The sequence below is a fragment of the Hermetia illucens genome, chromosome 4 (genome assembly GCF_905115235.1).
Source record: "Hermetia illucens chromosome 4, iHerIll2.2.curated.20191125, whole genome shotgun sequence".
In the NCBI taxonomy this organism is placed as follows: domain Eukaryota; kingdom Metazoa; phylum Arthropoda; class Insecta; order Diptera; family Stratiomyidae; genus Hermetia; species Hermetia illucens.
This window is the reverse complement of record NC_051852.1, coordinates 86,679,407-86,706,614: the sequence shown is the minus strand read 5'-3', so window position 1 is coordinate 86,706,614 and position 27,208 is coordinate 86,679,407. Positions and strand designations below refer to the sequence as shown.

The 27,208-nt window shown below is 38.9% G+C and overlaps 1 protein-coding gene across 1 annotated transcript in view; it reads left to right on the top strand.

Moving 5' to 3' along the window:
* The first annotated feature begins 12,692 nt into the window (after window positions 1-12,692).
* The window catches only part of LOC119655796 (neuropeptide CCHamide-1 receptor-like), a 725,610-nt gene continuing 711,094 nt past the window's right edge, over window positions 12,693-27,208 (top strand). Inside the window, exon 1 of the mRNA XM_038061891.1 lies at window positions 12,693-13,180. The gene's annotated coding sequence lies outside the window, so the exon portion shown is untranslated. The remainder of the gene's footprint in view (window positions 13,181-27,208) is intronic.

The following is a 27,208-nucleotide window of genomic DNA, read 5'->3' as shown; positions in this document are numbered from 1 at the left end:
GAACACATAGCACGCTATCCCCGTCGTCGAGTGCCGGATGTAAACGTGTTCGACAGAGTTTATCGAATACTTGGAGCAACTGGTTCCGTTTCCAGACGACGTACAGATAAAGATAAAGATGTGATTACGATACAATCAGAATAAGGAAATCCTAATAAGAAGAGAGTATGAGGATCACAAGATAGATTCGGCGTGAATGTTTGGATGGGCATCATTTCTAATCATTTGATTGGGCCTTAATTTCTCCCTAATAATTTAAATGGCGAAAACTACCAAAATTTCCTGAGAGGTGACATAGGCGACTTACTGGAGGATCGTCCACTCAATCTACTTCGAGACATGTGGTTTCATAATGACTGTCCTGCGCATTTCGCATTAGAGAATGGCTGGACAAATTATCTCAACTAGTGGATTGGACAAGGTGGGTCTTTACCCTGCCCAGCGAGAAGTCCAGACGTCCATGGATTTTTATCTCTGGGGGCACATGAAGAAGCTCGTGTACAGTGAGCTCAACCCAATTCCATCAGTTGAGATTCTGAAAGAAAGAATAATTAATGCGGCGAATGAAGTAAGAAGGACTTTGACAACTGGTGTAGTGAAAAGTAAACTTCTCAAAAGAGTGCGAAAATGTGTGCAAAACAGAGATGAGTGGAGTCGATCGTCCACCTTGCGGAATTTACTCAGACGCGTCAAGGATCCTTTGGCAGCGGAGGAAAAAGCGAGATTTACCGAATAACGTGCCGCGACAGTCGAAACGCCTGATAACGACTAGATTTAATGAGCACATCAGGAAAGTAGTGTTCGGAAACAAAAGTCGTGCATAAGATCATCAGTGGCAGTGCACATTGTCGAGGAAGCCCATACCATTAAACGCGAAAATCTTGAACTCTTGCGTCATACAAACCGAACGACAACCTTGAATCCTTATGAAAGTCTAGAAATTTTAAGAGAAGACGGGACGCGGTTATTAAACACAGATTCCGGTAATTGCCCCTCAAAATTAATAAGACTTGCCGCGATAATTAATAGATAATTAGGTTAATAATTTAAAGTTTTTTTTTTGGTTAAAAAGTATTTTTAGTATAAATAGAACGGTAGAATCGTAATTGTTTTCAGTAGCTTTGTACTGATGGGAGGGAGTAAGTTGCTCCCGAAACATATATATAATAAAATAATAAAATAAAATTGCAGTTTGGAGTAAGCTACTGGTCTATCAACAGAGATGAAATTTATAGGTATTTGATTAGAACATAAAAGTTAAATAAATGTTATTTTGTACTCATCTATTGTTTTATTTAGTTACTTAAGTTCAAAGAATAAATTAGATTAAATAAGCGCCATTATTTTTAAATCCCATGTAGCATAAGAAGCTAAGTTTTTTCTATGAGTTTAAATAAAACCCTAGATTGCTATACTTCGTTGGATAGCTGATACGTACATACTTTCAGCCACATCCGCAAAGCAGTTGCCACATTTTTTTTTTGAGATATCCTGTAACGAAAATTAAACTTTTTAAATTTGTACTAACTTTTTCAACTTTGAATCGTCTACAACAACCTATTTAGTTAAGTTACGTACAATTGTAGTTATTGAGGTAATAATGCATCTTATTCTACATGTGAAAATTAAATAATAATAAGCATGGGCTGATCACGGGAACATGTCCGATATGAGCCGCAAGCAGTACTTGATAGTTCTGCTTGCGGCATGTATTGGGACCGGCAAGTTCTGACTGATCGCCATACCGCACACAATAAGCCTGTCGTACTGTTAGTTGACAAGACGGGTCGCTCCGCGTATATTATTGATGCTGCTATCCCTCATAATAGCAACATTGAACGGAAATACGTGGAGAAAAAGGTGAACTATGAGCCATTGGCTCGGGAAATCAAAGAAATTTGGCGTCTCGGGCGGGTGGTTGTAGTTCCCATAATATTGTCAGCTACAGGTATTGTACTTAAATCCCTGACGGCTTCCCTTGATGTCCTGGGACTTTCGCACAGTCTGGTTCAAACCATGCAGAAGTACACCATTCTGCATACGTGCTCGATGTTGTGGGGAGTACTGGACGGATTCTCCCACTGACCTACCACCGGCCACCACCACCAGTGCCCCTTTTAGTTTTTAAGTAGGTAGGATCGTCGGAGCCTAAATGCTTGGCACTTAGTGCTAGTATTAGGTAAAATCCGGCATCTGCCGAGATTGTGATAACTCGGAAATAATAATAAGAGTCCCCAATAATAATAATCGTTGCCACAACAATTTAATTAGAACAGAACCTTGAAGTGTGTTAGAGCACTTCCTTCAGATCAAATCTGACAGCACACAAAGTCATAAGCTGTTCACTATGGAAGAATGCGAAAGATATAACAAGATCTAGATAAACAAGTCGGAATACGCAAAGCTGGCGTTTCGAGGATAAAGGTTTTGCGTTCATCTTATGTGAGAAACTTTCTGCGCACATTTTTTCATTCGTATTTGGCTAAAAATTCAAAATATTCCTTCATATTTTTTTAAACTACATGGAATATGTACATATTACAGACGTATGTAGATATTATGCTCACGTTAAACAAACAAACATTATCTATTACCGAAAACTGTATTCTAAATGCAAGTATGTAAATTGATCGTACACCTATTTTCGATTTACTTCGTGCATAAAAGTATACATATGTACATAGGAAGTGTGTATATTGAATACCGCTTGTTCAGTGTACAAATATATCTATCTGAATGAGGCACTACCACAAAGCTTCATTTACAAATACACACCATATAAATACATACATATGTCTCTTTGGAGTAATTGATATTTATATAAACATTATTGAAAAACTAAAACAAAATGTTTCCCTGCGGCCTCCCATTCATGTCAGCACATTTTGTTGTGGAATCGACGAATTGATATGGGATGATGGCGTCATATCCGTATGTACCATGTCATACCCCCTTCTATAACTTTGTTAATTAGTTGGATTTCCTTCAAACTTTCCGAAGTTATATTATCCTAAAGTTATGCCTTAAATTATTCCTTATGCAAGTTTTAGCATGAACTCATTTGGGCTTTGCGGCTAAATTTCTAAAATATGCTAATATACTTTATTTGTGTAGATATCGGAATGGGATGTATTTTGAGGCATAGATTTCGTTTAGATACACCACTGCAATTTTTTTCAGATTTTAAGAACGATGGATTTTTTCAACTCAAACATGAGATCTCTTTTTTGGGTCCTCCAGATTTTGCTGACATTTTCGCCTAGGTCTTCTAGGTCGGGGTTTCACCTTTTTCAGTATCTTTACATACGATAGATTTTCTTTGCCGGAAGCCGCTAGGCGAATTTGCACTTTTGGTTTCTTCTTCCGACGATATCTATTTGTCCATCACACACATTTTTCTCGGAGACGGTTGCAGCGATTGATACCAAATTTGGTGGGAACTGCGAAAGCTGACGCATATAGTGGGTTATATAATTCTACATCGAATTTAAGGGAGGGTCCATGCAAAAGGAGGGTGTAATTTTTTCATCAAATATAATCACGTGGGGTATTAAATGAAAGGTATCGGCTAGTAATTTCCGAAGGCGGTCTTAGTTTTGAGATTTGTGGGAAAGGTGGGGAGTGGGGGGTCGAAAGTGATCATTTCTTTAACGGACCCATTCTAAGGATCTACCCAACCGAAATATCTGAAAAGGAGGCTGCCACTATATGATGCCTAGGCTTCGAAATACCCTCCATACCAAAATCCTTTCAAATAAAGTTCATAATAGTATATTACTATAATAATTTTTAGTAATTGGCTGGAAACCTTCCCTCCCATTAAGTTTATTCTAGCTCGCAATAATATAGTGTATAATATAGGGCATGATGCTACCAAGTTTGGTGAAAATCGCACTATCGCTAACAAAGTTATAGTAGGTCAAAGTTGTTGCTTCTTTGCAAATTCAAGACTTTGATTGTCAATATCACCTGAATGCGCATATTCTCACATAATATATGCATATATTACGTACTGCGTACTAATGGGACACATGCACACTTTATAAAAGAGATACACAAAACCCGACTTGTCTTGTTTACGACCTTAATCTTTTTAAAGTTTTGTATGCAAAGGAAAACCACATTAAAATCGGTTCAATGTCTGTCTGTCTGGCCGCCTCTCTGTCTCTGTCTGTCGGCCATACGCACATTTCTCAGAAACGACTATGCCGATTGATATGAAATTTGGTGAGAAGATGGAAAGTATGAACGCCCAGACATGTAGTGAATGACATCTTTCTACGCTGAGATTAAGGGGGGTCCTCGTACATGCAAAGAGGGGTGTAAAATTTTTTTTAACCGAATGTAGTCATGTTGGGTATCAAACGAAAGGTCTTGATTATTACTTTCTGTCTATTTTTGACATTTATTGGAAAGGTAGGGGTCGAAACGGACCCATTTTCGAAAACTAGCCAACCGAAAAATCGTGAAGATTCCTCTGTGCGGCATTCTCACTTTGGGCGTATGTTTTCCCCCTTCTGAATTTCGGACCCCTTTGTTGGACTGATTAAGATGCTTTTTTCCTTTTCGGCGCCTGTTGTCTCACACTTTCTTATTTGATCGAAGGTCGATGACCTTCTGCTTTGGGGTGCTTGGCTTTTCCTTCGATTTTCTACCTTTTTTCTGTGACCTATAGTAAAGCACCCTAATGGCTCTAACCATGTTCTTAATGGCTTGATGTACGTTGTACTTCTCCTTGCTGAATTCGGACAGCTCAACTATTTTAGCCCCAAGCTGCATAAAAGGTATTCCTTCTAGGTCAGGGCTCTGTTCTCGGTAAGTCTTGACCAGATTACAACTTTTACAGACTTCTTCACCTTTTTCAATTGCCAAGCTTCCATGAGCTTTCTCTTTTCTCGTCTTTGCTATTGGTAGAGATCATAAAATTTATGAGCTTCTCCTGGATAGCTTTTTTTGGCCAGCTATCTCCTTTCAGCTCATCATTCTTTGCCTTTTCGATTGGGTTTTTGGCAGAGTTGTGCTTCGTTGGAGCACCTCCTCCTCCAAATCTAAAACACTTGTAGCATTAGATGCCACGTTGGCCAAGTTGTTCACTACCGAGACACTGGGGTCAAGGGATATCAACGGCCGGAAGCCCGCTTGCTTACTCCCAAAACCCGCCAGTAGTAGGGTGCAGAGCCCCTACACCGTAACTTTACTCCTTCTCTGTCTGTTTGTCACACGTACTTTTCTCAGAAATAGCTATACTGATTGACACGAAATCTTGCGAGAAGGTGGGAACTGTGAACCCTCACACATGCTGTGAATAACATCTGTCTACGTTAAAATAAAGGGCGAGGGGGCTCATAAATGCAAAACAGAGGTATAAAAATGTTTCTCACCGAATATAGCTATACTGGGTATCAAATGAAAGGTCTTGATTAGTGCTTTTCGACCTAAACTGCTAAATTTCAATATTGAGTAGTCTGACATGCTAAACGCCTATACATTACGGACTACGCAGGAATAGGATAGTTCTGCATTCAATTATACTCACGGAAGAAATAAGCAAAACCTTCCATACCTGAAGCGCCGAGCTTCCGGTTTCCCGACTTGTTTCTATTATATATTCGTGGACGGGGTTGTAGACTTCCACTTTATCTGTAAACAATTTCTGCCCCATACTAGTGTATTTTACGTGAAAAGTTTCAATACCCAGTTTAACTATGCTAGTATCGATTGCAGCTTTTGGTAAATTAAGAAAAATAATACGCGGATTCTTAACATTAAACTTTTTACCCGCATCTGCACACATCAAATGTTGCCACCGAACTCTTGCAATAATTTTATCTTCCATCCTTTTCCTCTGTTCTATAATAAAATTCAGAACTGCACCTACTTATAGATATCTGCTCCTTCAGGCAAGACCGATTGCCGCGAGGTGGGTGGTAGAGGGTGGCGTAAGAAATAAAGGCTATATAGGGCCGATGTGCACCTCCCCTCGGAGGGGTGTGGCGAAATAACCACAGAAATCAATTAAATGGTCGATTCTAAGCCACTTTTTTTTGCGAAAAGAAATCATTTTTACAAAAACAATTAAAATGATAGTGAAAAACTGTTAACTTATATTTAAGCGAGAGAAAGCCCATATTTTTATACTTTAGTATTTTTGCATTTTTTGTATTTTTTGAAATACTTAAAGAAAAGGATTATTTCGTTTAGAATAAAAAAAATTGTTTAGTGGTGAATCACCCTTTTCTCTGAAACTAGGAACTTTATATTCACTAAATTTCCAAAATCTATTGCAAGGGTTTAAATATAGTAGATTCTCAAGGAATTCGGCTTACTTTCAATTTATAGGAGAAAACCAGGTTTTGTTTTTATTGATTTTTATATAAAAAATTCAGGTAATTACATTATTTTGATCATAGCTTCGCGATAAATAATATCGCGTGACTTCTTGCATACCTCATTTTAAAGGCTTTAAAAGAGCATTGGCTCATTAATCATTAATTTTTTTAAAATTTTTAAAATCCCTCCATGGAGAAGGCACTTATCGGCCCTATATAATCTTTATTTCTTATGCCACCCTCTACCACCCACCCAACCCGCGGCAATCGGTCTTGCCTGAAAGAATTTGGAGGTTGAAAGCTTTAATGACTGGACTAGTATTACATCATCATCATCATCATCAACGGCGCAACAACCAGTATCCGGTCTAGGCCTGCCTTAATAAGGAACTCCAGACATCCCGGTTTTGGGCCGAGGTCCACCAATTCGATATCCCCAAAAGCTGTCTGGCGTCCTGACCTACGCCATCGCTCCATCGCAGGCAGGGTCTGCTCCGTCTTCTTTTTCTATCATAGATATCCCCCATCTCACATCAACGATCTCGTCGCTATGTAGGCTACGGAATCATCCATTCTCATGCAGGGGGCCAAAAATTCTTCGGAGAATTCTTCCCTAGGACGCGGCCAACAGTTCGCAATGTTTCTTGCTTAGAACCCAAGCGTCCGAGGAATATATGAGGACTGGGAAGATCATTGTCTTGTACAGTAAAAGCTTTGACCCTATGGTGAGACGTTTCGAGCGGAACAGTTTTTGTAAGCTGAAATAGGCTCTATTGGCTGACAACAACCGTGCGCGGATTCCATCATCATAGCTGTTATCGGTTGTGATTTTCGACCCTAGAAAAGAGAAAGGTCTTGAAGTTGTATTCTCCTATCCTTATTCTTCCCGTTTCACCAGTACGGTTTGATGTTGTTGGTTGGTTGGTTTTCGGTACTGACGTTGCCAGCAATATAATATTTTGTAATTACACTAGGCGACATAATTCATCGTACGGCATTTGAAAACGTAATAAACTACATTTATTTGAATTAACCCAGAATATACGGTATAAAAAAAGAAACATAACGAATAGGCAACTCAAATAACCTTTGTATTCATTTACACTTCCTTACAGTTTTAGCACAAATTAATAAAGTAATAAAAAAAAATGATAATTCAAAGTAAAAAAAGTGATCTTACCACTATTTTTATTCTGAGATATTTGTCTATCAGTTAAATGTCTATGCTTCGTTGGGCCTCCTTTGGTTCCAGGACTGATTGCATCCGCAATGGCATAGATGACACAAGTTTGCGGGTAATACTTTGAGGTATACTATTTCATTCATCCTGTAGAACGTTTTTTAGAGAACTCTTTAATGTAATGTAGTGTTTGTGTATTTGCTTTTCGTGCTAGTCCCACAAATGTTCGACTGGGTTTTCGTCTGGACTTTGCTTTGATAAATGCAGTTGCTTTGGAACATTATACAGTAACCACTTACGTAGTATACGAGCTGTATTTTTGGGGTTTTTGTCCTGTTGGAAAATATAACTTAGACCCAAGGCCATTTTATTGACAGATTCCTGTACATTGTGTTTCAAAATATTTAGGAAAACCATCAATAAACACTAGATTACCGAACCCTAACCAACTTATACTCCCCTAAGCAAGCACATCAACTGCGCCGTGTTTCGCGGTGCTCCAAAGGCTCTTCGTCTCTAATGCAGTACCTTATTTCCGCCAAACTTTTGGTCGACCATCGTCATCAAATGTCTTGTACTGGCTCTGTAAACACAACTTGTTTCCAGAACGACATGTCCTCGTCTTTGAGTAGAAAAAAAAATTATTTTCTTTTAAATTTTTTAAGGGGGCATCCCGTGTGAAGGTCTTTTTTTGCCTTTTTTCGAAAATTTTTTGTGAAGAACTGGATTAAGATACAAATGCGATTTTTTCACCATAGATTTACTGATGCCTTGAGCATGCGTGGTAATTTTTTTAGCCCGATCTTATAGTTCGTTATTGAAATACGGAGGAATTTATACAGCCATCTTTATAAAAAGCTGTTTTTCTGCTGCCACGCTAGAAGGCGCTGTGGTCTTAAAGGAAAAAAAGTAAACGGCATTTTAATGTACAGACTTAACTACAGTCCGCAAAACTAGGATTGTTAAAAAACATTAAAAGCAAAATTGTTGGTGCCTTGTTAAACTCTTTTTTGTGAACTGCGGTGTTTTTTCACGGTTTCTTCATTGAATAAAAAAAACAACTACTAAATGAATTGCAATTATCGTAGTTTGCGGGCCGTAGAAATATGTTCTAAATAAGTCCTGAACATTTCAAAGAATTTAGTTGGATAGATTTTGGGCTATGGTGGCAGCCCATTTTCAACATGCAGTTTCGAGAAAAACGCATTTAAAAAGTAGATTGCAATTTTTAGCCATAAAACCTTAACTGGCCGTTAATCTGCTATACCTAATCCATAAACCTTAGGCTTCTTCAAGAAACAAATTTACAATCTTGGCTTTAATTCTTGTCCTTTTAGCGAAGTCATTCGAACGTCATTCGGACCGATAAATTCGAGCTTTATTACGGCAATCGACATAAATTTGGCATGTGACTTATCACGTGTTTAACACTATAACGACTCCAAATATAAAAAAATTACTTTACCCATATATTCTATATTTATATCTATATCTAGATACAATTGAAGCCAACAAAAAAATTCGACTCCGCGGATCCGACTCACGGAATGACCCCTTTAAATCCACTGATGACGGACTTTTTCCTAGCTATCCTAGAAAAATTCCCGTGTTTAAGTTCTTTGCATTGTCCTAGTGCTAACCTCTACATTACACTTTTGCAAGAGTTCTTCTCTTAGTTTTACGCCACTTGTTATTGGCTTTTTGCGTATTACCCTCAGTATCACTCTTGCTTCCTTTTCAGATAACTTACAAGCGCGCCATGTTCCATTTCATATTCCACTTTTCTCGTTTCTTTATAACTTTTCACGATACGTTGGATTGTTGACATCGATTTTTTTTACCATTTTAGCTATTTTCGGTAATGGTTTCTTTTCGCAAGCTCACAAATTAATCAAAATTTGTCTAAAATCGGTCGATATTACTTTGTACGCGACATTGCAAATTTATAATTTGAACTGCGATCAATGCGTTGAGACTGACCGCAGTCGAGAAACCGGAAGCTTACGCTTCAGGTATAAAAGGTTTTGTGTTTCCCTATGTGAGGACCATAACGTAGTTTTCCATTGGCTTATCGCATTGACCCGAGATATTTAAATCGCTCACTTCTGGGCAGGTTACTGCCATTGCCAGAACTGAGCGGTTTAAATATCTCCAGTCAATGCTATCAGCCAATGAAAAACTGCCTAATGAAATTGCTTCACGCATTAATACAACCTGGATGAGGTGACATTCCACAGCTGGTGTTCTTTATGATCGACGTATCAGCGAACGTCTTAAATCTAAAATTTACTACAATGTCGTCAGTCCGCTGCTCTCTATAGTTCTCTATAAAAAACAATGAAAGGCGTTTTGCGGTAATGGGAACGAAGATGTTGTATTGCAATGGTGGCGTGACACGTTTTGATCACGTCTGAAATGAGAATATCCGCGATCGATTTGGCTTTGTACCAATCGTGGAAAAACTGTGTGTGAAGCGATGGTGTGGTGACGTAATTCACACTAACGAAAATTCAGTTACCAATATTGGTCTGAACCACAGTAGATCTACTATAAGCAGTACCCTTACAAAAATGACCCCACTTGCAAATGTGCTTGCAGAAGATTATCTGTACACATCAGAGACGCTAAACAAGGAAAAGGCATAATCTTCGTCAAATCGTATTGTTAAGAGAGAGATCGATGAGCTTTTGCTATTCTGGTATTGCGGCGTGCTCACCCATATAGCAAAAAGTTGTTTCACGTATTCACTTATACATAAGCAAAAACTTGCCAATCTCACCAATACATTGGCAAGTCCGGGCGGTATGTTAAACACAGCTGATCGGGTTTTCGGTACATCTCGCTCATGCTCAAGGGCAAAACAATTTGAAATCGTGTGTACTCGCACTGATTTCCCCCCTTGAGGGGCAAGGGGGAGTGAGGCAGCTGTCTAGTATCTAACTGTGGTCTGAACATCGAAGTCAATGGCAAGCAACCAAAAAGAGGGCCAAAACAACGGCAGCTTGATATGCTGGATGGGTATTTAAAGGTCCCGCGATTATATCCTGATCAGGCATTTGATAAAATTGAATGACTAAATCGATCATGACGAGCCGACCCCGCTTGTGAACGGGACAAAGGCTGAAGAAAAAGAAAAAGATGTGAGGAGCGACGAGTGCACGACAGCTCCGTGTAATATAGCTAAAAATTCCATTGCCGTCTATTTTCTAGAAAGCGATTTAAATAAATCATTTGATGGAAAGCCCTGTATTGATAATAATCAACCTCATACGCTTCACACTCTGAGTTTAACATTATTAGCAAATGCCAAGAATTTAACCAACATCAAATATAAAAAAAGGCTGGGGAAAATTAGATTCTTCTTGAATGGAATTATAATATGTCACTCGAATGTCAATTATTCTCTTTAATTATGACGACATCTTATTTGTGTGGCTTACGATGCTGTTAATTCGCACGAAATTGTTAAGCTTGCGGTGCTATAACTTTGACACTAATGGGTGGATTTTCATGAAACTCATGTGTATGTACTAGGCTGTCCTCTATGTCGGTGCAAAATTTAGTACACCTAGGATGAACTTAAGGGGAGTTTTTTATTCAATTTTTAAAAGTTGATACTATACTATTAGTAAATTTATTTGAGCAGATACCGGAATCTCTCGAAGATTAGATTTCACATAAGTGTTTTTCACAAAACCTTAAAAAGGGCTCCAGATAAGTAGATTTTTCATAAATATGACTTTAATATTTCACGCGAATGTCAATTATTCCTGTTAATTATGACGTCAGCATCTTATTTGCATGGCTTTTGGAAGCAGTAAATTGGTGCGAAATTGCTAAGTTTGAAGTGCTATAACTTTGGCATTAATGGCCAGATTTCCATGAAATTTAGCACGCATATGCGGATATTGTCCTCTATGCTGGTGCAACATTCGGAACTCCTAGGATGAATTTAAGGGGGGTTTTCGAGTAAATTTCTAAAAGTTAGTAATATGCTATTAGTAAGTTTATTTGAGCAGATATCGGAATGGGACATATTTTGAAACCTAGATTTCATCTAAGCGCGCCACCCTGATTTTTTTCGGATTTTTAGGTTGTTTAGTATCTGAAAATGAGTCCTGTCTCACTTTAAGTGCGTACATTTACTCACGCACTTTGCATTTCATGCCAAAACTAAATCGAGACCTTTCACGACTATATCCGGTGAAAAAATTGTTTGAATCCCCCCTTTGCATGTATGGGGAGTTCCTCTTTAAAGTCCACCTAAATTTATGAAACTCGCTGTATGCGTGGGATTTCATAGTTTCCATCTGTCCGCCAAATTTCGTTCGGATCGGTTTAGCGGTTTTGGAGAAAAGTGCGTGTGACAGACACAGACAGACATTATATCGATTTTAATAAGGTTTTGTTTTACACAAAACCTTAATAAAGGAAATGCGGAACGGTTGAAGCGGTATTCATACGATAACTTCTGTCGTTTGAAATAAGATGCATATTTGCATTTTTTCTGCTATCACTCAAAAACGATGCCAGGCAAACATTGCAAACAGTGACGGTCATAATACTTGCAATAGAAGTAATAGTATATAATGGAATAAATAATATATAATCAAAATAAAAAATGAAATGGAAAATAATTAACACTTAATATTATGAATTATGTCTCTTACTCTATATGTATCAGGATATGTCTATGGAGAACACAATATTTATTTGTGAAAAGGGGATGGGTTCTGCTCTTATCTTCTAAATTCCAAGGATCCAAGATGCCGTACTTTCTCATCCTTAACAGAAACTCTGCTCCACTAAAGCTTTTAGAAAGTAACGGAATTAAACCACAGCCTCGAACCCATTTTCCAGGAACTTTTGAGCACAAGCCAAATCATCCCAATAGCAACCCCTAAAAAGCTCCCAAATATTATTCGAGCAAAATCACTTTGAGAACGTCTGGTTCTCCTGGCACATGATTTCCGGAAATACTACGGTGCCGGTGGATGTAAACAAAACAATTTTGGCGCGGAAAATTCATTGAGAAGACACACGCATGCCCCGTCCGCGAAAATGTGAAATTCATTCAGAGAATGGAAACCGTAGCTGAAATTGCTCCAGAGGAGTTTTGTGGACTTGGCCTTAAATTCTGCTTCTTCAGTTGAAACGTTTCCTTGCGTGGATAAACGTCTCGAAGCGGTCCTGATGCAGTTACCATACATTTTATGTGGGTGAATCTCTACCGTTTTTAAAGTGGTGAAAAACGATAAAGTTTCTTTGGGAATTTCATTGGTCTAAGCGTTTTCCAATTTTCGCAAGTTCAATTCTGTAAAGCCAGATAATCTTAGGTCCGGGGACTCGTTTTTAGTGTCTCCTTAGTGCAAATTTTCCTCTGTTCGAATTCAATTTATTTTTATGGATGATACCCGGCTTTTGTGAAGTGGATAATCTGTGCGTTCTCTTAGTAAGTTCTGTATAAATGTAAAAGTGGGGGTGGAATAAGTGCGGAAAAGAGAATAGTGATAGTGTCGGTCCAGATAGTGCCAACTGGAAAGTGCTACCTTACCGGGGTATCTACCACAAATACTCGTAGCCTTCTCATATCCCTTCCTTAGCGGATTACTGAAACTCGGCGTGAAGTGATCCCTTCCTACGATTCGATTCCGTGTTGAGAGATTGAAAGGTTAGTGGTTTATAGTCGATAGTGGCAAATTGCTTTTTTATGTTCGTCGATTGCATGCGTGAACGAATTTGACATCAAACGGATAACGTGAAGTATGACGACTATATTTCCCAATATCCAGAGCTATGGGTAGAATTCCCAGACGTCAATTAGGGTTAATATCGGTATTCGATTAGCGTAGATACATTTATCCCAAGTTCTTAGCAAATCGATCTGTTAACGCCAATGAAGGGATGTTGTGAAATATTGCGGTTCGACACAAATCTTTGCATCTTTGCACTGAAACTCATCCATAAGAAGGAGACCGCCTACCAAAAACGAATATCAAAGAAATCCTATTTTAGGCAACGTAATTAGTTTCCAAGCAAATTATCAAAGAAAAATTACGCACTTATTTTCTGGTAGATAGGACGCCCTTAAAAAATGGCGTTAAGATGATAAATGGAGTGTGCAATGTCTCATCAAATTCATGTCGTTGGGGACTTCACCCCTTCATTTTTTTCTTAGAATGCTAATACGGTTAAAAAAAATTCAACTAGTATATCATGTCATATGAAGTCGTTTGCTTAGTTTCAGAAATACTTCTAAAGAACTGGGCTGAAGAATTTGGGTCCTGAAATGTGAGACGGAATCGGTATGCAGTCGAGAAGCTAAATAATAAAAATTTTCTCAGCCTGAAAAATTATTTCTGAAGCCTTCAAGTTGTGTCTCGAATGTCGTCATTCTTTGACATAAAAAACAATACCCGTAGTAGGTGAAGTTCAGGTGTAATTTTTGAATTCCTTTTGTATCCGTACCACTTAAAAACTTTTATATGTGGGATTGTGCTCCTAACTTATTCCTGCCATGTGTGGAGCTAGACTTATTAAGTTTCACCCATCATCACACGTGCCGGCCTCAAGTTTTATTTTATTGGATATAGGCGTAGGTACCCAGTTTTGTAGTTTAGAGAATTTACAATAGTTATCAATTTTTTTCTGTTCCTGTATACCACCCTTCATGGAAGTTATCTTATACTTGCTGGGAAGGAAAAAATATCATATTTCCTAAAAAATAATTCTCTCTTTGCTGGTGAATCTCGACGGTATCCACGCACGGATACAAAATTTTAAATTTTAGACGATCAGAACAGGGACCCTGGGTGCTTTTTATGCGTTACATAAAAATCTCCATAGGGATCTCTTTCGGGAAGCAAAAGTATGTCCAGGGGTTCAATAATTGGTCAAACAATACAAACTAGGCATACTCACCATTTTTTGCAAATGTAATGAAGTGTTGCTTTAATAAAATGATACTTTTTATTATTAAACCATAATTTTTGCCTTAAGAATTAGAACGGTAACCGGTGGCCCAGATGAAGGGTGAAGATTTTTTGAACTGTTTTCTTGTGATTGATTTTTATTTTCCTTTTATTCGCCCAGTCTATGACCATGCAACATAGCTCTCCACTCGTATAAAAGCTATAGATGACTTGCTGTGTCCTCCAGGGCAGAGGCAACTCATCATTTCCCTAAAAAAAGTTTGTGGCTCTGTAGTTCTTTTGCAGTTGTGCAACATGACTCTATCGTTCGTAAAAACTGAAGTTGCGAACTCGTTGTTGATAAGGATGTCTTCAGTGTACAATAGGTGTAGCGCTGGACCTAAGACGCTCTCTCTCAATTTCATAATTTCCATTGCATCATTCGTTCATAAACAACATCTGACATTTCTAATAATTAATTTTGCTTATTTTTAAAACAATCTGGCAATTGGTCGTTTCCCCCTAAATTCAACAACCTAAGTCCATTTCAACAATTCCAAATTTTATTTTTTTAATAATCTTCAAAGGGTACAAGCGAAACTTGACCAACTTGACCCTCCTAAACTTGCACATATTACATAGTATTGGATTCAGGCAGGCGATGGTTCATTGCTTGGAGGAATTTCCATGCCGCATAATATTATACAATGAAATCGGGGGTTACTGTTGTTTTCGCTGAGTCCACATGGATTTTGCAGTTCAAGACCCTGGTTGGCGGAATCAGAGTCAGTGAGACCGAGGCAACTGACTAGATGGACAGCTGATCAGCTGGACATGGGAGATCGTTTTTGGTTTTTGGAAGAAAAGGCGGGGGAGTTCGGGATTCGGAGTGCATTAGATTTGATCATAGCAGGTGTTTTTGATACCAATAGGAGATACGAATAGAAGTCGTTAAAATCCTAAATGTTAATATCTTTGGAAGTTTCTGCTTTGAGTGAATTTATTCAAGTGAATGTGATGCTTTCCATGGGTCTTGAGTCTGAGACGAGTGTCTCTTTTGAGCGCTGCATTGACGAATCCAGGCGCGCTGCCCCGCTGCACTACGTTACAGAGAATATTATCGAATGCAAAAAAGGTCGTCTTTAGTGGAAAGGTCGGAAACATCAATTTGAAAGCCAGAACTTGAGAAACGGAATTTCTTTCTCAGATTCAATTTACACTGAAATAAGATGCTCAGCTATTTATTGATTCTGATCTGTTTTTCTTGTTGGTCGTTCATCGAACACATATGGTTTCGGTGTGGGGGATTCTCATCTATCAGGAAAGAGAAGCATTTTTAACAAGAAAGGTGACAAAGAATTAAACAACCAGTGGCAACAAACACACTTTTTCCTTAATTTTTAATTTAATTAAATCCTTAACAGAAGAGATGGTCACTTTGTGTTTAGTTATAAAAGGAAGTGTCCGGATAGCTGAGTGGTTAGAGCACAAGGCTGTCCTACGGAAGGTCGCGGTTCAAATCTCGCTGGTGGCAGAGGGATTTGTATCGTGATTTGACGTCGGATACCAGTCGACTCAGCTGTGAATGAGTACCTGAGTCAAATCAGGGTACTAATCTCGGGCGAGCGCAATGCTGACCACATTGTCTCCTACAGTCTACTGTAGTGTACCGTTACGGTCTTGAATGAAGTGCTCTAACACACTTCAAGGCCCTGATCCAATATGGATTGTTGTGCCAACGATTATTATTATTATTATATAAAAGGAAGTAACAAATGTGTAAAATGACACTTAAATCAAACAGAGTTCTGTATGAAATATTTTAAATCGTTTTAAGCCATATCCACAATTCTTTTAATCATTTACCTTCCCTTTTATTTCAACTTGTCTCAATCCCGGTAGATACCGAATTTTACCTAATACTATCACTAAGTGCCAAGCATTTAGGTTCGGACGATCTTACCTATATAAAAAAAAAGGGCGCTGATGGTGGTGGCCGGTGGTAGATTAATGGGAGAATCCGTCGAGAACTCCCAGCAAGATCGAGCATGTATGCAGAATGATGCACTCCTGCATGGTTTGAAGTAGACGGATTTAGGTACAATACCCGTAGCTAACAATATTATGGAAATTACAACCACCCGCTGGAGACGCCACATTTTTTTAATTTCCGAGACAGGGGATCATAGCTCATCTCCTTCTCCACGTATTTACGTTCAATGTTGCTATTATGGGAGATAGCAGCATCAGTAATATATGCGGAGCGACCCGTCTTGTCAACTAACAGCACGACAGACTTGTTGTGCGCTACATAGTGATCAGCTAGAGCTTGCCTATCTATCAACTATCAACTACTGCCTGCCCCAACGGGTCATATTCCCGTGATCAGCCCATGCTTCTATTTTATGCAAAGTTTTGATGAATCACCTTACATACAGAATTGTGCCTGCTTGTGTATTGCACCGGTATCATAACAGTGCAGCCACCAATGAGATGGTTCAATGTCTCTAATGCTGAATCATGCATTCTGCATTGGTCGTTCTCCGCCTGTTTTTCCATTATTAGTTTGTTATAAACTCGGGCGGCGACCACGCCGTCCTGAAATTCACACATAAATCCCTCCGTCTCTTGGAAGATGCGGCTTTGTATACAGAAAGGCACTGTGGTGTTGGTACCTTTGGGATGAATGCAGTACAAACGTAGGACATTCTATTTATGTTATTTTATTTTTTTTCTAAGATTTTCCTTTTACTATATCGATTGATTCTATTTTTCATTTACTTCCTTTCGTATTCCGTTATTCCTTTTGAGAAGTTCTTCTTCCCCTTTTCATTTCTAACCCGCAAGGATCACATTAGATAAGGGGCATGCTCCAACAGAATGGCCAAAGGATGTCAAGGCAGGGTGGAAACCACTAAAGCCGTGCCTCGCCATTCATTTGAGGCAGGAGGAGCATTGATCAAGGATGTGATCCGTTGTGGATCCTTCCTCTCGATCGCGGCATTCAGGTCCGGAGTTAGTTTCAGTTTGTATGAAACAAGATCCTGTTAAAACCGATTCAATATCTTGCTGTCTGTCTATCCTTCACACCGATTTACTCGGAAGTTTCTGAACCTACAGTCACGAAATTTGGTGAGACGGTATGGGTTATGAATCCCTTTACATATAGCGATTGCCGTCATTTCGAATTGAGTTTGAAGGGGGCGCGCCATGCATGGGAAAGGAGGGGTGTAACATTCTTTTCACAGAATATGGTCATATGGGGTATCAAATAAAAGGGCTCGATACTCCTCATCGTCATCGTTATAAACGGCGCGACAACCGGTATCCAGTCTAGACCTGCCTTAATAAGGAAATTCAGACATCCCGGTTTTGCGCCGAGGTCCACCAATTCGAGATCCCTAAAAGCTGTCTGGCGTCCTGACCTACGTCATCGCTCCATCTTAGGCAGGATCTGCCTCGCCTTCTTTTTCTACGATAGATATTGCCCTTATAGATTTTCCGGGCTGGATCATCCTCATCCATACGGATTAAGTGGCTTGCTACGGAATCGTCCATCTTGTACAGTAAGAGCTTTGAGCCTATGGTGAGAAGTTTGGATCGGAACAGTTTTTGTAAGCTGAAATAGGCTCTGTTGGCTGACAACTACCGTGCGCGGATTTCATCATCGTAGCTGTTATCGGTTGTGTGGTTGTGTTTTTCGACCCTAGATAGGAGAAATTAACAACGGTCTCAAAGTTATAGTCTCCTATCTTTATTCTTCCCGTTTGACCAGTGCCGTTTGATGTTGTTGGTTGGTTGGTTTTTGGTGCTAACGTTGCCACCATATACTTTGTGTTGCCTTCATCGATGTGCAGCCCAAGATCGCGCCGCCTGTTTTGGATAAAGGCAATTTGTACGTCTCGGATGGTTCTGATGTCGATATCGTCAGCATAGGCCAGTAGTTGGGTGGACTTAAAGAGGATCGTTCCTCTTGCATTTACCTCAGCATCACGGATCACTTTCTCGAGGACCAGGTTAAAGAGGACGCATGATAGGGCATCCCCTTGTCGTAGACCATTGTTGATATCGAATGGTCTTGAGAGTGATCCTGTATTTCGATTTTCAATATTGGGTGAAACATAGGGCTCGAAATATATGCTCCAAGAAGTTAAACAGATCTTATCATTGGAACCAGCCAAAAAAAGCAGGTTTTTTGCATCTGTCCGAAATCTGGGCCTCAAAATATATCCCATGTCGATATCTGCTGAAATAAAGCTAATGATAGTATATTACTATATTTGAGAAATTCTTTAGTTTGTCCTAGAAGCACACAATTTGGCATTGTGGAATAATAGACGATTATGCCTTGAAGACTGTTAACAAAGTTATAGGAGGTCAAAATTTTGCATTCCAGGTAAATTCATTCCACTCTAACACGTGAAGGACGTCACCATAAAGTGAATTTATATGAATGATAAGTCCATCGAGACATTTTAATAATAATCGTTGGCGCAACAATCCATATTGGATCAGGGCCTTGAAGTGTGTTAGAACACTTCATTCAAGACCGTAACGGTACACTACAGTACACTGTAGGAGACAATGTGGTCAACATTACCCTCGCCTGAGATTATTACCCTGATTTGACTCAGGTACTCATTCACAGCTGAGCCGTGATATCCGACAATCAGTCAAGATTACAAATCCCTCCGCCACCAGTGAGATTTAAACCGCGAGAGACATTTTAGTTTTTCCATTTTCGTTTTTTGCAGTTATTTGTATATCAGTATGATCTACTCAAGGCAATTAAGTTGCTTGTACCAGTGGTATTTTCTTGAATTACATACATATGTGTGTACTTCTTCGAACGGAGTAAGGGGGAAATGCTTACAGATGCGTTAGATCAATTTGGATGCGTATATATATATACATGGGAGCATCTGTATCCTGTAATGGCAACACTTGTTTATTAAGGATGAGCACAATATTTATTTCTTTGATATGTATGTACATTTATATATCTCGAGTTTAGCAGTTAATGAAGGAATATTTTGCATTTTTGGCTATGTACGAATGGAAAACCGTGCATGGGACTTCGTTGCACTAGATGAACGCAAAATCTTATACCCATATACCCGACGTTCCCAGTTTCCGGTATCCCGACTTATTTTTATTTCAATTCCAGGTTTAGCTTGCGTGATGTTATGTCGACAGGCTCGCGTTTTCTCCTGTTTGTTTGCGCGCATCGGAAGGGATACACGAATTTTTGTACAATGACACGTGAGGGATGGGTGTGTTTAAAGGACTCCGCCATTCCGAGCCTGGCTAGCATAGACTCGTGCAAGCATGTGTCGACAGAGCACTTTGATCGAGCTTCAAGATTTGGGGGTAGACCTTCACGGTCAATTTCGCCATCTGTTTAGGGGTTTTGGAATACCTGTATATTGGTAGAAGAGGTAGAAGAAGATTATTGTTAAGATTCAAAAGAAGGACACTCACCTTCAGTGTAACAATTGGGGGTTGAATTTTGCCAAAGGGGAGTTATCCAGTGGCCTTTGAAAGAACTGGAAGCAGGTATACTGATCTGTACGATCTTATTTTTGTTTTAACTTTAACTTCCAACGGTTTGGAAGTGACGGTAATACTTGCATCTTTCCTGCGACTAGGAAAATAGCTTAAATGAGGAATGTCATTGAATATATACTTTATCAAAACGTACGGAGAATTCATCAGTCAGTTTAAGGTTGTTTTTAAAATTCTTCCTCTAGCTAAGTTGATACAACTGTCCGCTATTTAATTTATTTACTGTAATCGATTTTGTCAGTTAATTTCAAATGATTTTGTATAAAAAAAATTACAAACAACTACCGTTTTTGATGAGTTGCCTCTACCTTAAACTGAAGCGTAGTCGTCTGTAAAAAGATTTTTAGTTTTGGATGTAGGCCCGAAACGAGGAGCCCATGGACAAGTGAGGAGCAGTTTGTCTCAGTTGTGTCAGTTCCTACCTTTCCATGAAATTTGGTGTTAATCGCTATAAACATTTCCCAGAAAAATGCATGTGACAGACAGACAGACTTACTGATTTTAATAAGGTTTTGTTTTACACAAAACATTTAAAATATTAGTAGTATAGTCCATTTCAAAGATGAGGGGGAAGATCTGCATTACATTGGTCGGCCGTAAGCATCTTAAACTGAAGCTAAAATCGATCACGCGAAGGTAATGGTTTCTGGAAATAGTTATTTATATTTGGCTTAACTTTTTATATTTCACGAATTAATTCGAACAATTTTCAGTGATCATTTGGACATAAAATATGTTGCCAAGCTCAGAAAGATCTAAACTCTCCAGAAACTGAATCGGGAAAAGATCATTGAATGCATACAAAAGCAGATCACTTGGTATTCATGAAACTCATTAGAACTGATGGCGAGACATGGTTTAATGAATTTCACATGGAAACCAATGAACAAGTTTCAGGATGGTGCCTTCTAATTAAGTCGAAACCGAGAAAAAAAATGGAATACACAGCGAGAACTGAAATCAATTCCCATAATTACGTTTACACTATAAAGACACTACCATTATTATACCAGATTTTTTGGCTGAGTAGTTTCTAGGAATGATTCCTGAAAATACCTAACCAGTTTCTCACTCCTTGCTTCCTTCCTTTACAATTGATGACAAAACTAATATTTACTTAAGAAAGTGCTAATCAAGACCTTTCATTTGATACTCCACATGGCATGATGGGAAAAATTTTGCCCTTTTCTTTTACATGTACGAGAACGAAATTGCAAAAGCAAATACTAAAAGTCTAATGGTGCGTCCCGACGCTTGCTATTTGCCGCAAACTGCAAACTTTCAATAAATATTTATCTTGATTTCGAGTATTAACATCGTCATCGTGTGTAACTGCGTTACACTAGCACGTTTATTGACCGCACAAGATGCGGCAACCGCAACTTCTCCGCAGACATGCAATCTTGGTGCAACTGCAACTTGCCGACAAGCGTGCAATCTCCCTACACGAACCTACTTTACAACTTTCTCGCACCCATGTGGCTAGTATTAAGCCGATTCATGATGTTTGCCGGTTGCCGCAACCCAGCGAGAACCAAACCCAGAGCTTCGTTAAAAATTCGTTCAGGATTAATGGCAATTGATCTTCATGGAATCTGTGAGCGAATATTGCTTCAAAATTTCTCAATAGGAAGCTTAGTGGAAGAACATGCGCATATACATTTTTATTCTTTTCGTTTCTGTTTTCGCCTATGACCTTCCTAGAAAATTTTTGATTGATCTAAGCGAAAGGACTCGTTTCATTTTTAAAGCAAGTAAGCAAACTATTGTGTTTTAACTCCCCGCAGTCAAAATATTTTCTTCTGTTGGGAAACTTCCAGAACTGCAGTGTGAGCTGCAACTCAATGAACGTTCCACGTCGGGGAAGTTCGCTCATTCACCTCGCACACACCGATCGTTTTTTCCCCAAAAAAAGCAGCACTCAATCGGTTTGGCGGCAAGTGCTAGTAAAGGGACACATACCAAGCTAAACATCCGATCTACACGTTTGCGTTACGACAGTTTGTTAAGACTCGACAAACTTGTGGACGGTCCAGAACTCCAACAAGCGCTGGCAACCATGCCAGATACTGTGTCCACACGCTTGCGATTGAGACTTTTTGTCAAACTTTGGCAAATATGTGGACGGCACTTAAGATTTTTAAAGTACACTCTTTCACCAGGCAGCTATTTCTCCGTTATTTTCGTAAATGTCAATTGCGAATGATCTCGCATGCGTAGTAGGTCATCACACTTTATGTCCAAGTTAGTCTGTCATGCTATACCTTTTATCATATTTTAGACTGAATTACTAAACCCACTGCTTTGTTTTTACAATTTTACGGGAATTTCAAGCTACTTCACAAAGTGACAGTAGGCAGCGTTGCATTACAAATTCAACTTTTCGACCATTTTGTTATTTACAAAACATGATATTGCCAAACTTCGATTCGGTCTAAGAAATGGGAAAAAGCATTCAGGCAGCGATGAATTTGAAAAGATACTAAATATAGCACCTTTGGTACCAAAAAGGCAACACTGGCCAGGACCTTTTCTACAGTTTGGGGGATAAAATCGTCGAAATCATCCAAGTATACCGACATTTGAGCATTCGCTCGATTAGCCAGGAACTGGGTAAGCACCATAAAACCGTTTGGATCCATTTGCAGAGGATTGCATTCCAAAAAAAGCTGGATGTCTGGGTGCCACACGAGTTGATGCAAAAAAATGTCTTGGTCCGAATCAACGGAACGAGTTCGACCTATTTTTGAAGCGGGTGGTGACTGGTGATGAAAAGTGGATCATGTACGAAAATCTCAAGCCAAAAAAATCGTAGTCGAAGCGCAGTGAGCCGGCCCAAACCATCGCCAAGCCCGGATTTACGGCCAGGAAGGTTTTGCTGTGTGTTTGCTGGGATTGGAAGGGAGACATCCACTATGAGCTGCTCAACTATGGCCAGACCCTCAATTCAGGCGATTGACAAGAAGCGGCCAGGATTGTTCAATAGCAATGGTGTTTTGTTCCACCAGGACATCGTTCGGCCTCACACTAGTGGTTACCATCTCTTCCGGTACATGCAAAAGGCTCTTGGTGCTACTAAGTTTGCTTTAAAAGAGGCTTGTGAAAACTGGCTGTCTAAGGTTTTTGCAAATGGGGGGGGGGGGGGGGGGGGGGATAATGGAGTTGCCTTTTAAATGGACAAAATGGCCCATATTTGAATTAAATCGGATAATTCTAAGTGTGTTAAATGAAGCGTTAAAATTCGATCACAAATACGACATTACTTTTTCCCCAACCCAATATATGCCATGAGCTTTATATAAATGGCACCGTCAAATACCCTAATATTCTTTTTTTTAAAAATTCACCTGAAGCGCCGAATTTTTGGCTCCTCGTTTGCTTTTATACGATATCTGTTAGAGACTGGGATTTAAGGTCTATTCCGGTGCATATTTCGATACAACAAAAACACGCGAATTTCGTTAATGTCATGTTCAGGACTGAATTGTTCTTGCCCAACTATATAAATATATTGAACAATTTTGAAGACTACATTTTTCAATGTTCATAGGGTTGCGATCTTTACAATTTTTCAAATTTCACTTTGAAATTTCGGGAATATATTAAACTAGGATCTAGTTGTATATCGTCCCTTATGTTAGTTGATGACAGTCAACTAGAAGGCAATCATCTGATTTTCAATCTCTACGTTCATTATACTTCTCTCAGTTCCTTTTTTTCTTGATTGTCTCATTAAGGGGGGAAACCGCAATAGGAGGTTTTCAGAATCGACTTTTTCTCATTCCAATATCTGCAAAAAATAGTTAATAATAGCATATTGCAATATTTTAGAAATTTACCTGGAGACTTTCCTTCAATTCATCCTAGATGTACAATACTTGGTATCAGTGTAAAGGAGGACATCACTAGGAAAAGTTTAAAGTAAATCCAATTATTATTAACAAAGTTATAGATGGTCAAAGTTTGGTATTTCACGTCAATTCATTACATTGTAGGACGGGTATGACGTCATCATCAAATAAAGTGAACCCGTATGAGCGGCGGGAAACAAGGAAGCATCTAAGTTGTCCTTTTTAAGGTTTTGTGTGAAACAAAACCTTATTAGAATCGATTCGAAGTCTGTATATCCGTCTGTCTGTCTGTCACACCCGATTTATTCGGAAACGACTGGACCGATTGTCACGAAAATTGGTAAGAGTATGTGATCCGCCGTTCCGTACATGCAGAAACTGGGGCCATTTTGTGTTAAGTTTAAGGGGGGCTACCCATACAGGTGAAAGCAGGCTGCAAAATTTTTTTTCTCAGAATGTAGGCACGTGGGGTATTAAATGAAAGGTCTTAATTAGTACTTTTCGAAACTGGTTTAATATTTGATATTGGGTGAAACATAGGGGAGTGAGGGCTCAAAATATGACAATCAAAAAGTGTAACAGGTTTCCTTCTCAGAAGCTATCCAACCGAAAAATCCGAAAAAAATCACAATGGTGCATCTCTTTGAAATCTAGGCCTCAAAATATATCCGGTTCCGATATCTGCAGAAATAAAGTTAGAAATTTACCCGGCACCTCCCTTATGTTCATCAATGAAGAAAATAGTGCACAATTTGGTCAAGTTTGAAGAAAATCCAACTATTATTAACAAAGTTATAGGGGGTGAAACTTTACAATTTTTTTGTGAATTTGACGTCAATACCACAACGACGTAAGTTCGTATGAATTGGGTGGAAAAGGATTATTTTGTTTTAGTTTTTTAGTCATTTGCATATAAATATCAATTATTCCAACGAGACATGTGTATATGTAGGTATATAGTATATGCGTGCTAATGGACTTTGCGAGTAGTGCCTAATTCGGATAGATATGTTATAAGAAGTAAATCGGAAATATGGGTACGATCAATTTATGATATATACGTGCCTATATGTGTACTATATCTATACTATATCTCTTAATGACCTAACTGTCTGAGCCGGGCAGCTGGCCCCATATGTGTCAATGACGACTTTGTTGAGGTCTTCCACTGCTGTTTTCAGTTCCAGTTCGCTCCTGATATCACCGCCCCTTTGCAGGTGAGCCATGTTGTTGCTCAGGTGCGTAGTAGTCGCAATTCATTCTCCTGGGATTTCTTATTACCCTTTTTATTTCGGGGTTGCCTCCAATGTGGAATCTGATTATTCTGTGATCCGAGCTTATTCGACACCCTCCAATTCCTGTCAAGCCTGTTCATCAGAATATTCCGTAGAGTTATATCTAGTACATTTTGTCTAGTGCTTGTTATGGATGTTGGAGTGTTCTCTGTGTTATATATCTCTAACTTATTGCTAAGAATAAATTCAAGAAGGTACACACCTCTTTGATTGGTGTGGCTGTTCCCCGAGACTTCGTGATGGGCGTTGACATCGCAGCCGAGGAAAAGTGCCAGCGCCTTTCTTTCACAGTACTTGACCAGTCTAGCGACTAACTATGGTGGGATCCCTATGTCGTCTCCTGGGAAGTAGCCCGATACCACGACTGCCTCTCGAATTCTTCCCTCGGTTTTCAGTGAGACTTGGATTGCCACGAGTTCTCCGATCGGGAACTCTCAAAAACATCTATATTTTGAATTACGTTTAAAAATGATGCAAGATCCTGATTTTTTGCAAAACGAATCCCAAATTACTTGCATGCTTCCTCCTGTTATTATAATACTATTCCAAAGTTATCTTTAGAACTTGACCTTGCCATCATTGCAGATGCACGGGTGCTTTTGCACTCGGAGTAAGGAGAAAATATTGAGATGAGGAAATATGGAGATTACGTACATACTTCTGTATGTTTGCGTCAATTTGCGATATTGGCAATATTTGTTTGCTTAGGATGAACACAATAACTATCTTTAATATGCAAATACCATATATCTTGAAGTTTGAAAATATATGAAGTAATCTTTTGAATTCTTAGCTATGTACGAATTTAAAAGAGCTGCAAAATTTTAAATTTGATGACTTTTGATTTATTGATTGGTTTGATTCTGAAGGTTTTGTTTGAAGCAAAACTATTTCGAAATTGGTGTACCTTCTGCCTGTGTGTCTGTTCGTCTACAACACTGACTTCCTTAGGAATACGGTTGCTCCTATTGATATGAAATTTGGTGGATAGGGGGGAAATCGTGAATCTCCCCGCACGCATTGAGTAACATTATTATACGTTGTGCTTAACAGGATCCCCACATATGCGAATGGGGGATGCAATATTTTTTTTCACCGAATTTGGTCATTTGGGGTATCAAATGAAAGGTCCCGATTAGTACGAAACAGATATTAGTTTTGAGATTCGCTGCAAAAGAGAGGAGTGCGGAGATTCGAAAGGGGCAAACAGAACAGAAACTACTCAATCGAAAATTATTTTGGTCTCTGTATATGGAATCTAGACCTCAAAATACCCTACGTTATGATGTCTACCCAAATAAAGTTAATAATATTGTACTACTATATTTATTAACACTATTTTTCTGTCAAATTGACTGGAAACCCCCGTTAGTTTATCCTGGAGTCATCAAGTATTATATAGACTATGTAATTGAGCATGATACTACCAATTTTAGTGGAGATCGCAGTATTATTTCCAAAGTTATAAGAGGCTAAAGTTGCATCTTTTGTGCAATCTAAAACTTTAAATGCCAGTTGGTGGTGCTGATTTTCCCCAATCTTATATACGGAAAAATAAATAATATTTGAAATCTCCGTGATTACTATTATTCGCACTTGAATTATTTATTTTATGAGTGTACATGTTCACACTTTATTTTATGATTATCTAGCTTTTTTGTCATTTCAGTTGTTACTTTACTGTTTTTATGTCTTTTATTAGTCGGCGGCCAGGTCTCGAGAGTTTTAATGAGAATGTTGACAAATGTCTGTTTTTGACTTTTGTCATCCCATTCTCATGTCAGTCCGTCAGCTGTTTCTGCGGCCATTGAATGCAGCGGCGGAGGGGAATTCCTAATGGTGCTTAGGTTCGCGCCTCCGATGTGCCCCCTCACTAGTATCACACCGAAACCAATAGTCTGGCATAAATAAATATAAATGCATAAACATTACGAGCTATGTAAAAATGGGACAAATATCTCCCCAAAAATTCTCACATAAGAAATACACAAAACCTTTCATACCTGAAAGATACAGCTTCCGGCTTCTCGACTTGTTTGTTTTTTTCTCGGGAATTTCCATCAAGGTAAAATGAATA